The sequence below is a fragment of the Pundamilia nyererei genome, unplaced genomic scaffold (assembly GCF_000239375.1).
Source record: "Pundamilia nyererei isolate P.nyererei 1_Seehausen unplaced genomic scaffold, PunNye1.0 scaffold00152, whole genome shotgun sequence".
Classification (NCBI taxonomy): Eukaryota; Metazoa; Chordata; class Actinopteri; order Cichliformes; family Cichlidae; genus Pundamilia; species Pundamilia nyererei.
In genome coordinates this window covers 1,113,172-1,125,037 of record NW_005187553.1, presented here as the reverse complement: position 1 = coordinate 1,125,037, position 11,866 = coordinate 1,113,172, and the positions used below count along the sequence as shown (strand labels likewise).

The window sequence follows — 11,866 nt, the reverse complement described above, 5'->3', positions numbered from 1 at the left end:
AATGTATGAATCTATAATTTTAAGATCTCAATTTTCTGTGGACTATTGTCTAAATTATATTTTGCTCGACAATATTACTTATTTAAATGTTTCATGTAATAAAGGCGCGTTGAAGCGACGTAACAGAGTACAAGAAGAGAGGGAGGGAGGCGGAACTTAGAGTCTCACTTAGTGACGGTTACTCTCTCTCTGGCTCACTCTCTCCCTCTCACTCCGTCTGTGTGTGCATGTGTGTGTTTGGCTGTGTGTGTGTCTCAGTCTGCCGGCTGTTGTCGCTGTGCTCACACTGTTTAGTACTTTCACAGCCACTGTACCATCTGTCCGAGCATTTTTCGCGGAGGTTGAATGAAACTAAACGAGTTTTCGTCCCCCTATCTGGATAGTCTCCTTTTTTGGGAACTGACTCCAAGACTCCAGGAACCTAAACGTGAGTACAGCATCGCATCGTTTAATGACAAGCGTCTTTACCGCTGTATTTGCGCTTTGCTTTAAATGCAAGTGAAACTGTCTTCTACAACAGAAAACTAGAACTGAGCTCGGTCGTTGAGGAATTTTCCTGATAGATCATTAGATCACCGTTTTCACATCCTGTAACACAGACATCGCGACAAAGTTTAGCGTCTGCATTAAATAGTGATATAAAAAACTAGAATTCTTGATGCACAGAAATAAAAAAGGGAGATTTTACTATTCATATTCACGGTTTTTGCTGTTTCCTTTTTATTGTCAACTTCCCAACATCCCATCCACTCTGAGTGTTATTTTTTGTGATCCCATTAACCTGTAGCAGCGGGAAATCAGCTGAGCTGGCACCACTGACATTGCGGTACAGCAGGCACTAGTGTCCCTGCCACAGCTCCAGGGGTAATGAGTGCAGACAATTAATAAATTATCAGATTGAACGATTAAATCGGCTGCTTGTGTCACTGAATCCCTCCAGCTCCATATTACTCTGGGAGCGACCATGCACTGTTTGTGATGTTGCAGCAGCTTGGCCACTGTCAAGAACCGTTCTGAGTGCAGTTTATTGTGTGCTGATGCAGACTGGGAGCGTTCTGTAATGAGTTTGTGAACTTTAAAGGGGGATGCCTGTACTAGTAAAGCCCGTAGCTCATTTATCACCCCTAGCAGAAAATGTCTCAGTTGTGCATAAATGAATAATAATATTGTCCTTTTTCACTTTAAAAAGGACAATGGAGAGTGTGCATTAGTTTGTATTACAGTACCAAAGTCTGCTGTTCAAATGACAAATATCACACAGAGGTTACATCTAATGCAAACAGACTGCTTCTAGCAGAGAAAACAGTAGATTGGTCCTTAATTCATGCATTCTTCGGCCTACTTAGGATCTTTACAGGAAAAAAGTGTGTTGAGGCGACTACTGTGTTATATAAATAAACTTGAATTAAACTCAATTGAATCTGTCACATGCAGATGATAACAAAAGAAAATAAAACATAAGTGTCAGAGTCAGAGGTGATCTGAAAGGTATCAATACTTTGTTTTTAATTGAACATTTCGAGATCGATTATATACATTTACAAAAATATCTGTGTATGAAAATCTACAATGACTTCTGCACTTTCATTAGACACTCGAGCAGCTGAGCCACCTCAGGCAGAGAGAGGGAGAGAGAGACACAGGGACAGCGATCTCGGAGAAAATGTCATGCTTCACTAGGATGCGGGGAGATGTTTCGATGGACCTTAATGGTCTTTTTTAGTCGAAAATCGAAACCATGAATCCTCTGTTCCTCCTGAAGAATTCCTGTTTTCTACTTCTACAGTTGTAATGTTAAAATCAATAGGATCTCATCTTCTTCTCCCCTGTGTCTGCACCGCCCCCCCTCCCCTGTTTTCTCTTTCCTCGGTGAAGATGGATACAGTCAGTCTGTCCCTCTCTTTCACGTATTTCATCTTTCCCTCTTTTTTCTTTCCTGATTTCCTGCTTCACTGGCTCATTAACCTAAAGTGTATTACAAAGCAGTGAGGGGGAAATTACATTTATTTTTTAATGATCCATTAAATTTAAATGCAATTCTCCCTCATTTCTGTATTGGTGCATGATTTAAAACATTGCAAGTAAACATCCCCTCCTCATTCTTGACCCCTGTCACCTCACCGGAAAGATAATCTGTGCAGGTTTAGCTCCGACCTTCAAGGCAGATGGATGACTGTGGTTAGCCGAGCGCCAGCTTTACTTACCTGAAGTTCCTTTTTCCACCACTTCACGCCTTCTCCTTTCACCCTTAGTCCAGATGAATCTCTCCTCTCCTTCCTTCTTCAAGGTTTCCCTTAGAAGTCAGATTTTGATGTGACCTTTAAAAAACCCTGAACACTGAACCAAAACCCACTTACATCTGACTTTTGTCTTCAGTGTGAAATTGTATAATAGGGATTCAGTCCGGGTCAAATGACTCTGCAGCTGTCACAGTTATTAGCGGTTCCAGCTCAGATCAGCAATGATAGAAACATGACACCCAGGTTTTGACCCCCTTTTCACGCTGTGATGGGCGTTTGTGTTGTCATTCTGTCTTAACTTATCCAACTCTGTCATCTCAGCCCCAAATTCCATCAGTCTCCATTAAAGCAGCAAACTAACATTGTTTAGTCAGCACTGAAGCTGAAGAGACTAAAGTAAAAAACACCAAAAACGTAACCACAGTAACACTATCAGTGGACTCTATGTGGCTCAGTAGAGTTTACTGATCTTATTTTCAGGTTGTTTGTGAGGTTAAAACACAGCTGAAAAACAACCGTCTAACTCATCTTGTGAATATCTTTTACAAATTAAAAAAAGCATATATGGCACACCTGTCAGTGCGCGTGTGCCATAGTTTTTATGATTGCCAACAATATTTAGTTCACTGGATGGATTAAGATTGGCACAAACACAGTGTTTGGTGCTTTTAGGGTTTAGAGTATGGGCTATTCTTCACTTTTCCAACAACTCTAGCAAGTCACAGCTTTCACTCATCCTGTGTAAAATGTCAAAAGAGGATTAAGAAAATTGGATTAGGAAATGTGATTCAAGTAAAGGTGATGTGGGACGAAGAGCTGAGAAATGAGTAGACAGGACAGAGTTTTTAAAGGACAGGAGAAACAAAACTGAGATTAAAGTAGGTGAGGTCAAAGGGAGTGGAAAGTGGAAGATGGATGTTAGGATGAGGACTGGAGGATAAAAAAAGAACTTCAGAGGTGGGTTAATGTGAACGAGATAGCAGTGAAGGTGTAATTGGTCTCCAGAGGAGCTCTGATAAGCAGCACTTAAGAGCCTTTGTGGTTAAGTAATCACTGTGATTAACGGCTACAGCGCTGGAGAACGACACTAACAAGTAGCCTGACTGTAGGATCGACACCCACCGTGGTACATTATCACATTATATTGAAACATTACAGTGTTGTGGTGTGGTTTCCTCTCCAGTTTTTTGCAATTTTCTGAAAAGACTTAGACTTCAGATCCTCACTTCAGATCCTGTGTGGATCTGAAGTGAGGATTTAAATGCAGCTTTACATCAGAACTCTTATTTATCTGAGTTTGTGGATCGTCACAGAATTGCTTGGTCATTGCTTCACACTTCATTTTATATTTGCATATTATGTGTTAACTGTCTTGGTACAACATCTTCTCTGGTTCCTTTGGCCCCACGCTTACTGCTTTTTCACACATGCACAGAGGAGGAAGTTTGTTCTGCTCCACCAGCATTTGACAACATTTGTCTGCAGTGCTTGTGTGGCAGATTAGAAGTGTGTTTCCATGCAGTGCCATTATCCTGTGAATAGCTTTTAGCGCATCCAACGGAACAACTACCCACCATTATGGGCCAGTTATGTGTTGGTTGTTTTTACAAATGGGGTAAAATTAACTGGCAGGCAGTAGAATAAAGCCTTACTTTATTCCTCTAATGGTGGGCGTTTCCTTTAATGATACAACATCACATGAAAACTGTTAATAGAGTCAGTGTGCAGCTGACATACTAAAATGAGGTAAAAGATCTTGCTATTTAGAAATCAGAAAGGTCAAGATTTTTTACCCTCTACTAATGTCACGATCCTGTGTCGGTGACCCAGTGTTTTGTGTTATTGTTAATCTTAGATTTCATCATGGTTCATCATTTTTGTTTATGGTTCAGTATTTCTAGCTCTAGAGTTCTTCTTCTTTGTTTTGTGATTTCTAGTTCCTGGGTTTTGTTCCTGTGGCCTCATGTTTAGTGCAGGTTTAGTTCTGTCTTCATGTTTATTTTCTTGCTCCCCGGTCAGTCGTGTGTCATGTCGGAGTTTGTCACTCATGTCTCTGTGCTCCGTGTTCAATCTGTTGAGTGTCAGGTCCATGCCTGTCGTGTGTTTCCTGTTTTATTTTGATAGTCCCTGTCCTGTGTGCAGTGTGCCTGGTTTTGCTTCCCTTGTCTCGTTGGGTCTGATTTGTCCCAGTTGTGTTACCACCTGTTCCCCATCCTCTCATTGCCCTCATCATGTTGTGTTTTTCCTCTGTGCTTCTGGTAATGTTCTGGTTCTCTGTTTCCTGGTTTTGTTTTCTAGTTTCTCAGTTTTCCAGTTTAAGTTTTGTGTTTCTAGTTTAGCTTTCCTGTATTTCATATTTGAATGTTCCCCTGCAAGAAAGCTGCTGCTTTTAGTTAATTATTCTCTCTCCGAGTCCTGTGTTGAGGTCCTAGACACAGCAAACCCTGACAATTAACCTGATTGTTTTATGTAGGCTTATATATTGATGCTGATGATCTAGTTATTGAATCGGGGGAATGTGTGCATGCAAAGTTTTACAGTGTTTATGTGCTTTGTGAGTGAGAGTTGGGCAGGATGGCTTTTATACTATGTTTACATCAACCAAGGAGGCGATGTTTCTGGTAGCGTTTGTGTACATGTTTGTAAACACGATAGCTTTGAATAAATCAATGTTAACAGTCCATTAAAATTCGGCTGACGTCCACCAAGATATTCTGATTTATTGGTTGAAAATTGACAAAAAGCCTTGTAAGTTAGATAGTCTGTTTGTTATAAGTGTGGTGTGCATTGTCAACACATTGAAAGGACTGTATAAAGATTTAAAATGTGTCACATGTGACCTCTGACCTCTCCTTCAAGGCCAATATCTTTAAAGAAAGTCTTGCCAAGAGAAAATGACTGAGCTGCCTATTAGTTAAAAATGTTCTGAATATATTATATAATAAACACAATCAATACAGATGATCTATTACCTACTCTACATAATGTTTGTGTAATCAAAATAAATGTGTCATGCTAGGCTAAAGTAAATACTGCCCAGAGAGTGAGCTCTCTTGCACTCTCTCTTACGCTAATACTTGGATATTTTTGTATTTTATGCCTTTGTTAGCTGTTTTAATGCTCCGTGTATCTGCCCATGGTGTGCAGATGCAATTCAGGAAGTACCTAAATTGGTTACACAGCATCTTTTCTCCCATGAGATCAATTTTTGTGCCTGTTCCCTGACAAAGAATAAAACTACAACTAAAGTATAAGTGATGCATTTTGTGCTGTTTGATCAACACTTAAACCAACATTATTATACAGACAATCAAAAACTTTTTAGAATACAGACAATAACATGTGAGTTTGTTTACTGGTCACGATGTACAGACTGAACATTTTCGGTAGATAGATAGCAACCTATGGGTTCACAGGGTGCCTAATTGGACGATTGTTCTGGAGATGGCATGTGCCACAGTCCTGGTTTTTAATTAGGGGGGTGACTCATAAACGAGTGTGCGTAGTAGTGCTTTGTGTCACACCTATAAATCCACCCACTCTCACCCACGCTGAGACTGGTCCGGTGCCACGTGTAGCTACTTGTTTAATTGGAAGTCCCTGTGCAGAGTTTTGTTTTTGGCCAGTGCAATTTGCTGTGCTTGCTTTTGCTTTCCTGTAGTCAAGAGCTCATTTGCAGGAGCAACAACACCTATGACTTATTTATGCTTTGTTGGTTGTCAAGATAATTATTTGTCTGTTTTTTCCACAGCGTATCGGAAATATCAATATATCTTTAAGCAATAGAGGGTTTGTAACTTGCGTTAGTCATTTATTGAACAATATTTTAAATATTAGCTGGTCCAACATTAGTGGTTTGCCATTTTACTGCCTCATTACTTCATCAACTGAGTGAGATGAATTAGATGCAGCCTATTATTTTCTAATTATGAAGATAAGGGCAAAAAATGTAATAACCCTTAACATAATTAGATGTTGGACAAGAATTAATATGGTTATAAAGTTTTGTGTTAGTTACAGAATTTCATTGTTTTGGAAATCTATGCAGCAACAACAACAACAACAACAACAACAACAACAACAAAAAGACAAAGGAAAACGAGATAAAACTTTGCCGTTCTTATTCGTGCTGTCTTGTTCCTTTAAACCCTGTTTGTGGTGAGACTGGTCTTGCCCTGGGAAAATATGAATAACTCGAATAACCACTGAAGTTAAACCTTGTGTGACTGGCCTGGTGTGTTTTCAGTTGCTTTAAGAACAGTACCAGGGAATATTGCATGACTTGCATCTGCATAACAAAACATTTGTTGTTAGAAGGTGGTTAAGTGAGGAATCCATGTTGTATGAATAAAAATGCAGTTTTCCCATGCACCGCAGTTTAAATCCGCACAAATGACTTATTATAGGCCCTATAGTGTTCATATTTTTTACATTATAAATTCAGATCCCCACTTTTTCCACACTAAACTCTGGTTATGGTTGATGCAATGGTCAGTGCTTGTATGACTTGTGAAATCAACACAGTGTCACAACTCACAAGTACAGTCTTTTTGGAAACAAGAAGTGTTTCATAGCGTTTTTAGTACTCTGCAGAATACCTAATCTCTTCCATGTGTTGCAATAATTTCCATTTGTGCCATTTGGCAATCATTTTGGGTCCCTGCATTTATAAATTGCAGAGACAGACCAGCTTGCAAACCCATCCCTTGTGCAGGTTACAAAAATTTGAACATATAGAGCAAACAAAAAACAAACAAACAAAAAGGCAAGAATAACAACACAACACTCTGACATAGCTAGTTTGAAAAACCTGTTTGGGAAGGCCAATGTTTGAGTAATGATAACTTACCCATAACCCTAACCCCTAACGCTAACCGTGCATTGGGTAAACAAATTGGATAAATAAATACATTTTCAAGGCCTCATACAATTTCATGTTTTTCTGGCCAAACAATGACCATCAGGCCATCAGGGCAATGCTTTGGCCAGTCAAAAGTCCAGAGAGTGCTGTTGCAGTTATAGAAAAACATGCTGTTATTTAAACTTTTCAAAGATGAAAATAATTTTTAGGCCTTAAAATGCATTATTACTATTTAGACTGGATTTCCTGGTTCCTGTTACATTTCATCAGAAGCTACTGGCATCTCAGATAACCTCAAGCTGTCTTTAGTATCTGTCCTGATTTGCTTTGTGAATAAATGCTGTTTGCTTTAGCTTTAGCTGCTTGGTTAGGGTTTGGGAAAGATCAGGGTTTGGCTTTTTTTTTATGCTGCATGTTTAAAAGTGATGCTAGCTTCTACATTACAGACCAAAAGGAACTAAGGGATACATAGTGTACATAAGTGATAAGAATGGGATTAGACCTGTGTTACAGTACTGATGTTAAAGGACACACTGTGGATATCTCTGACATGCAAAGGGTTTCAGCAGAATGGCAGTGTCTTGACTGTTGTGCAAATGATAATCATTTTATCTGCCAGCACCTCAAACAAAAGACCACCACACACAAACCACTGTCCTGTTTAAAACTGTGTTGTGTTTTGTGGTGTTGTGTCTCCAGCCACTTCCACTAAGTGAGGTTGTTCCTGATCACGCGTTACTGAGTGGCAGGTCAAGTTTGTGGCTCCTTTTTTTTAAATGGAAAAAAAGACACCCTGGCATGTACATATTTTGAAGGCCTTCCTGGAACATTGCTGTGTGAGTTTAGTAACGTAATGCAATGGAGCGCATCTCTGTGTGTCGACCGAGAGGGAAATTTAAACAGGAGAGGACGAAGGGAAACGAAGGAGGGACACACAGACACAGAGTTTAAATGTGTGTTTGTGTCTGACGACACTTGTAAATGAACCAGGTTGTGCTGAGGTCACTGCTGTCTGTCAGTAAACACTGTTAGCCCTGTTAGGCAGACACACACACACCTTCACACACATACTAATGTTTCCACTGAGGAGACAGCAGCACCTGTGGCAACCATTAGAGCAGTTTCAGATAGTCGATAACCATCTAACCATCACTCCGGGTTTTTTTTTCCCCATTAAATGTTGAGCTCTCTATCCACTTCTACAATATCAATGCCACCTCTATTTCTCCTCCATTGTGTTTATCTCCCTTTTTCCTCCCAGGTTAACTTTTTCCGCTCTTTTTCAGCCTCCTGCATCTCTTCTATCGCTCTATCTCTATCGTTTGTCCGGATAACATTACCAAAAACTCTTTTTCTAACCATCTAGCCGTACACACTTTCTATCTCTCATAGTATCTCTTTATCTTTTTCCACTTCTCCTGTCTCCTCTTCCAGTTTATTCATCTATTTGTCTTTCATTTTCTGTTCATCAATAGTTTTCTTCTTACCCATTCTTCTACTTTGTCTTCATGTTTCTTAATTTCAGTAACTCATATGATCCTGACTTAGACAATCTGATGATGTCAGAAAAATTAAAGTGCAGGAAAGGAGAAGCTATCCCTCTCTGAGTCACTTTGTTTCTTTCTCATTTTCCCCTGTCTCTCCAAGGTTCCTCATCAGGTCTGTGGCTATTGATTGTTTTAATAATAGATTACCAAAGATGATCAGATGAAACTCTAATGATACCCGAGGAAAGAAAGTAGACTGTAGCCAGTTTACAAAAACAGAAAGAGGCCCAGAGATCAAAATAGAAGACATAATGGATGAATGATGTGCCTATATGGACAGGTTTAGGTTTAGGTTTATATTTCGTGGGAGGAAGGCTTGTGCATGAGCGTGCTCTCATTTTGTTATACAATATGAATGCAAAATGCAGGTGCCTCTTAATACTTTGATTTTAAATGTTTAGTTAATAGTGTATTTTTTAATATATAAATTGAACAAAATTTTGGATTGATTAGTATCTGAGAATTGATTTTTGGCAACCCTAATTGTTACAACTCTAGCAGGTTTCGCGTTGTGTAGGTGTGTCCCGAGGAGCCAGTGGACAGCTGGCTTCATGCAGCAATCAGCCACACAGCAGTATATAACCTTGTGAAGAGCTTCTCAGTCAGTGTTCGGACTAGTCTTGGCTGGTGACTTTTAGTGGCATATTCTGCTTATTTTTACTAAGCTTGGAGGTTTCTTTGGGCTGCTAGTCAGTAGCAGGTATTTTCTGGCAGCAGAAGCATACCTTTTAATTTGGTTAACCATCTCTTTTGCCTATCATTAGGATATTTTAGTTTGTGGATGGCTTTTGTTTAGTTGAAATAGTGGTGTTCCCGTATCGTTATTCTTTTTAATAAAAATCTTAATTAAACAATTTGCTCTGTTTGGCTTCGTCTTTTCCTGATCATACCATTGTTCCTCCTCTCATCCCGTAGCTTTAGTCTTGAGGACGTAACAATAATGATCAATTACAGAGTGTTCACTTACTTGCTATCACTAGCTCTATTTCCAGAAACGCTCAGATCACAACTGATCTCAGAGCAATGAAAGCAATAGCTAGGAGTAGCTGTTCCAGCATTCTGGTCTCCAAACAGTTCCTGACAAAGACCAGGGATTCATTCACAATGTGCATGAAGGCAAGCAGAGAAACAACAGGCTACTCCAGCAACAAGATGGCAGATGCTTGTGTTAGATTTCACTGGATATAACACTACAAACAAGGCTTGCCTTGCTTGCCCTGTTGGAATACCATCCATTCTAAGCATCATAAAGGAGGATTATCGATGATATGTCTGCTGGCAAATGATTTGTCAATCACAAGAACGTGTGGTTCTTACAGAATGATTAACAGAACACAGCACTTTGACATAGCTAGTTTGAAAAACCTGTTCAGAAAGGCCAATGTTTGAGAAATGATAACTTAGCTGTAACCCTAACCCCTAACTCTAACCCTGCATTGGGTAAACAAAGGGCCAGCATGGGTAAATAAATACATTTTCAAGGCCAAATACAATTCCATGTTTGTCTGGCCAAACAATGACCATTGGGGCATCAGGGCAATGCTTTGGCCAGTCAGAAATCCTGAGAGTTTACCTTAGCAACTCCAGCAACAACATGGCAGATGCTTGTGTTAGATTTCACCGGATGTAACACAACAAGCAGGGCTTGCCTTGCTTGCCCTTTCGGAATACCATCCATTCTAAGCATCATAAAGGAGGATTATCGATGATATGTCAAATCACAACAAGAACATGTGATGCCATAGTAAATGCACCCCTTTTCATTATATCTGGTTTACAACACCAAGGTTATGATACAAAGACTTTATAAACCAGTGAGTGAAGTCATACTAGCTATTTCTATATGTATATCTTTTATATTGTCAGTGGATGGAGCTTTTAAGCTCAGGCTTTTATTGTAGTAAGAACCAAATCTGGGTAATCTTCATGAAGGGATCTTCAGTTATATTAATAACTTAAAGGTGGTTGTAAATTTATATAATAGTAAGTTACTTTTTACCCTTATGTCCCTATGCTTCATTATTGACTTGGTATAGACATCTTTCCCAGCGTTTCAGTTCATTTTTTAATTGACTCCAACCAACATATTGGCCGTCATTAGCTTTCTAGATATTTAGATATGACATTTATAACGGCCAGTAAGTGAAAATTTAAAAAGTAAGAAAGAGATTAGAGAAACACGTTTCAACCATGTTATGAGAGTTTATCCTGCGTTGTTTGTCCATCATTAAAAACTACGTGTTTAGAACAGTACAATAACAACAGTTAGCTGATCTGAGTCAGCTAGAGCATCAACAAGTAACTCACGACTTGTTGTAACTGTAAAACAAGTTTATTTTTAAACTGCACTTATATATTATTTAATAAATAACCATACATGACATAAACCTTACGTCTTTGGCAGCAGGTTGTCTAATTTTATGTCATGTACTTAGATCTGAGGGGGAAAAAAGCTTTTTAAGACTTCTACATATCACTCAACACCATGAACTTCAATAGAATTAACTATTAATTATCAGATGAGATGAGGCACAACAGGAAGTGCCTCAGGAAATAACCGCGTCCTCGCAGCCCACCAATGTTGGCAAACACATAGATATCGAAACTAGTGTAGACCTTCACTGACATTATGCTTTCCCCAAACACTCGCTAAACAACTTTTAGCCAACTTCTATTTGAATATCAGTTTACCACTGTGACACAGGCCAGTGTGTCTTCATTCTCTATTTCTAAAATCTTGGTCCTCGTAATATGCAAATGAAACAAAATCTTGATATAGTTTAAAGATTTAAAGTTGGCTGAATCTGTCGGGTAAAGTTTGGGATTTACAAAGTGTCTGGTTGATAATGCTTATTGCAAAGAATTTATTTCTATATGCATATATTTATTAGTTTATGTCCTCTATATGACTTTATTTAAAAGTTTTGTTTACATAGAGAGGCATGGCTTCCAAACTAAGGCCCCTTTGTGTGTGTGTGTGTGTGTGTCTGTGTATTGTAAGCCAGCCATATCTGTCATCACTCACATACTCACTCATTTACACACCCACACATACTCTCGACTCAACAGAAATTCAGACAGTCTTACATTTGTGAGTGTGTACTTGACAAACACACACACACACACACACACACACACACACACGTCTGCCTTGCTATCCTCGTGGGGACATCCCATTGACATAATGCTTTCCCTAGTCGCTTACCCTAACCCTAACC

General features: G+C 39.2%; 1 protein-coding gene across 1 annotated transcript in view; it reads left to right on the top strand.

Moving 5' to 3' along the window:
- The first annotated feature begins 212 nt into the window (after positions 1 to 212).
- gpr4 (G protein-coupled receptor 4) overlaps positions 213 to 11,866 on the top strand; it is a 46,289-nt gene continuing 34,635 nt past the window's right edge. The window contains exon 1 of the mRNA XM_005745009.1: positions 213 to 427. The gene's annotated coding sequence lies outside the window, so the exon portion shown is untranslated. The remainder of the gene's footprint in view (positions 428 to 11,866) is intronic.